We start from the raw sequence: 4132 nt of genomic DNA, 5'->3' as shown, positions 1-4132 counted from the left end.
GGAAAAAAAAAAAAAAAAAAAAAAAAAAAAAAAAAAATGTAGGCACCCATTTAATATTTCAGGGAGACACGCATGACAAGTATTAAAACATATATAAATTAAAGAGCAGAATACTACCAAGTTCAGGAATCTGATTTGCCTTTTTACTTCTTGGATATTCCAGAGTATAGAGAATTATTAAAAATGATCACAAACAAGTTGCAGTATGTCCATACTGTGGAACACTACTCAGCAATAAAAAGGAAAACACTGTTAATGCATGCAAAAATATGGATAATTCTCAAAATAATTATGCTGAGTGAAAGAAGCCACTTAAAAAGGAGTTCATAGTGTATGGTTATATTTAGATTAAACTCTAGAAAATGCCAACTAATCTACACTGAGCAGAGCAGAAAGAAGCATTTCCTGCCTCTGCATCTTTGGTTGACAGGGGATGGGGCACAGGGGAGAGTGGGGTAGGAGGGAGAGATTACGAAGGGGCACAAGGAAACTATTCGGGGTGATGAATGTGTTCATTATCTTTTTTTTTTTTTTTTTGTCTTTTTGTCGTTTTTCGTGACCGGCAACGGACCGCAACCCTCAGTGTCGCGCCCGTACCAGACCGGGACCGGCAACGGGATCGCAACCCTTCGGTGTTGCCCCTGCTCCTCGCTCAGCCAGTGAGCCACCGGTCTGCACATGGGATCCAAACCCTCGGCGGGAGCGCCGCCGCGCTTCCCAAGCGGCGCACTGTAGCAGTGAGTGTTGCCCCTGCTCCTTGCTCAGCCAGTGAGCCACCGGTCTGCACGTGGGATCCAAACCCTCGGCGGGAGCGCCGCCGCGCTTCCCAAGCGGCGCACTGTAGCAGTGCGCCACCGGGCCGGCCCAATGTGTTCATTATCTTGATTGTGGTAATAGTTTCGTGGGTGTACACTCATGCCAAAACTTGTGAACTTGTACACTTTAAGTATGTGTTTATTGTATGTCCTTATACCTCAATAAAGTTGCTAAAAATTATAAACTATACATTTTTGGAGAAATACAAAGACAAAATTTGGGAAAATTACCAACATGTGTGTAACATTTTGGGCTTAGACTCTGTATTCAGAAAAACACTGTATTTTCATTCTCTCACCTCCTAGCTATGTGACCTTGGGCGGCTGTGTGACCTTTCCAAGCCTCAGTTCCCTAATCTGTAAAATGGGGGAAATCACAGTAAGTGCCTGCCAGAGTTGTCATGAGAATTAAAGGAGGTAATAAAAGTATTTAGCACAGTGTACTCAGCCATAGCCAAGTGTTCACCATTATTCTAAGACATATATATGCATATGTAAAAATACGTATGTATATATGTATGCATATGTATTTTTTACTTAAATAGATAATATGGCACAGTCTAGATATAGTATAAGATAGTGGCGAAGCCAAAAGATACAATGAATCGGGCCGAACCCATGGCTCACTCGGGAGAGTGCGGCGCCGGGAGCACAGTGGCACTGGGAGCACCAAGACTGCGGGTTCAGATCCTATATAGGGATGGCTGGTGTGCTCACTGGCTGAGCGTGGTGCGAGCGACACCAAGCCAAGGGTTACGATCCCCTTACCAGTCACACACACACAAAAAAAGAAACAATGAATCAGTCTATGAAAAATGAAGCTTTTGTTATTACTATTATTACTTTCCCAAACATCATTGTATTTTCGACAACCATGTGAGGTATTACTGTTACCCCCATTCTACAACTAAGAAAACTGAAGCATAGGGAGAGTGACATCGCCCCAGGAAAGAGTGGTGGATTTGAAAGCACAGCACAGACATTCTGTCTTCAAGTCTATGGCTTTTTGGATAAACCACAGGAGGAAACTTCAAGGTAATTTCTTGAAAGTAATAATTATTCTGTAACTTGGAATTAAACACACAGTATCTAGTCCTATAGTAGAGCAAAGATTAAGAAGAGAATCTTTCAGCCCTGCACTCCACTGCCAGTTCACCGGGCTCCCTCTCATGAGGGGCATCCCATAACTATCAGTTGCTCTTGCCCGTCCTCGACTACTCACACGTGCGGGCCAAGTGTACCCACGAATTGCCTGGTCTAAGCTCCCTAAGTCTCCCCGTGCTTTCCTGCCTCTGCATCTTTGCATCCATGGGTATAGCTCACCGGTAACACCTGCACACACCTTTGTTTAGGAAGATCCTACAGCCAGTGCTGGCAGACATTATTGATGCTATTCACTCATTTACTTGTTCATTCTTTTGTTTTTCTGTTCCACAAATTTGTACTAAACAACAATTATTGTCAGGCACTGATCTGGGTGCTGATAAAACTCACACCAAGCACCCATCACCTATCTTTCCCTTTTTGAATCTGACTGTTTCTCTTAATGCCTATATTATAGTTGTTCCTTTGCTCTTGAGAGGTATGACAGGGTCATAGTTCAGGGCTTGAGACACAGGAGACAAGTACTTATTCAAAACTTATTGAATTAAAGAGACGAGAAAGTGCTGCATTTGATAGAATAAAAAAGTATTTGATAGAAATAATGCTCAGAAACTTATACAAGGTATTCAAACTTGAATAAAGTTGAATTGGTTTAAGAGACTCAAGGAAACTTGTGACCTCACAAGGAGATGTCTTACATCAGACAATTAGGTCACCATGAGGGCCTAATTTGTTTTTTGTTGTCATGTGGAAAGAGATTAAATAGGTTAAAGATAAAATTTAGAGATCACTCCAACTTGGAGTTTCAGCAAAAGGCCCAAGGAATCAGTATAGAGGAAAAATAATTACAGAAACCAGTATAATGAAAATCTGTGGAAATTTTTTATTTTTTAAAAGTACCTTTTTCATAGCAGCAGTTCTCCCAAGAGCAACAGAGAACGTTATATAAACGTTATACATTTTTAAAACACAGAAAGTGATTTATATAAAAAAAGTTTTCGTACATATCACTTTTTATATGCCTCTCAATTCTGCTCAACGACCACAAACAGGAGGTTCCTCTAGAGTTTATACCTGATCAAATCTGATGTTTAAAATACATAGTTTCTGAAGAAAGCTGTGGTCTGAGCAAAGATGTGATATACAGGAAGCTGCTGTTATAATTTAGTCTGGTCTACAATTGTTTTACAACTTAGTTCGCTTTTAGATTTAGTTTATCTAACTGAATTGTGATAGAGACAGGAGGATAATTGTCAATGGAAATGATGAAAGCTCATGCCTTAAGTGTTCTCTTCAATGCTAAACTGCTGATGCAACTTTTCAAGTTCACCAAGACATAAAACTTGTAACCTGAAATCTTACTGAAGTCATGATACCGATATCATATATCAGCAGAATGGTCCTTTCCCTAAAAATAGGTTTTGCTCTTTTTTGTTGCATACATATTCATTATTTCTAAGGTCCCTTCCATATCTAAAGCATTATTTTCTAAGACTCTTATGTATACAGTATAATAAATAAGGCGGTCCACTCTGAACAGTACAGAAGAGGGGAAAGCAAAAGAAGAAATGACATATTAGAAAAGAAGCATTTGGGGCCGGCCCGGTGGCGCACTGGATAGTGCGCCGCTTGGGAAGCGCGGCGGCGCTCCCGCCCGAGGGTTCGGATCACACGCACCCAAAAAAAGCTAGTAGGGAAACTTGCCAGAATTTGAACCCAGATCTGCCAAAACTCCAAAGTCAGACCATAATTGTGTCTCCCAGTGTGTAAATATCTATCAAATACTTTGTGCACATGTGTGAACATGCCAAACTTTGAATGATTTAAGTATAACCTGTATTTTAATACTTAGGACAGCATCATAAAATTAATTTCTAAATGAATATTGAAATTTATCCAGTTTCTATGTTTAGCAATTGGTGTTAATTTACCTCTCATAAGTGCTAGAAAGGTTCTACAATACCTCCTCCAGCCCTTTTATACTATTCAAGCTTTTTATTAGCCCTAATGTTGATTGCCTTCCCAGGGCATCTACTAGTTTGAGTATAATTTGTCTAATTAAATTTAAAGAAGAGATGTTTCAGGGAGCACCATTTCATCATTTCCTCTTAAACTCTATGCTGTGGACTTTAATGAGGACCTAAACCCCATCTTAACCCAGCCTTAGTTTCAGCACAGATGAGCTGTGCTTGTTAAGACAGTCTTCAGTTGTC

General features: G+C 40.2%; 1 protein-coding gene across 1 annotated transcript in view; it reads right to left on the bottom strand.

Moving 5' to 3' along the window:
• STAT4 (signal transducer and activator of transcription 4) overlaps positions 1 to 4132 on the bottom strand; it is a 94683-nt gene that overhangs the window by 69897 nt on the left and 20654 nt on the right. The window lies entirely within an intron of this gene.

This window comes from Galeopterus variegatus, unplaced genomic scaffold (assembly GCF_000696425.1).
Source record: "Galeopterus variegatus unplaced genomic scaffold, G_variegatus-3.0.2 Scaffold523, whole genome shotgun sequence".
Taxonomy (NCBI): Eukaryota; Metazoa; Chordata; class Mammalia; order Dermoptera; family Cynocephalidae; genus Galeopterus; species Galeopterus variegatus.
Note: the sequence above shows the minus strand (reverse complement) of the source record. Positions and strands in the feature narration are given on the sequence as shown.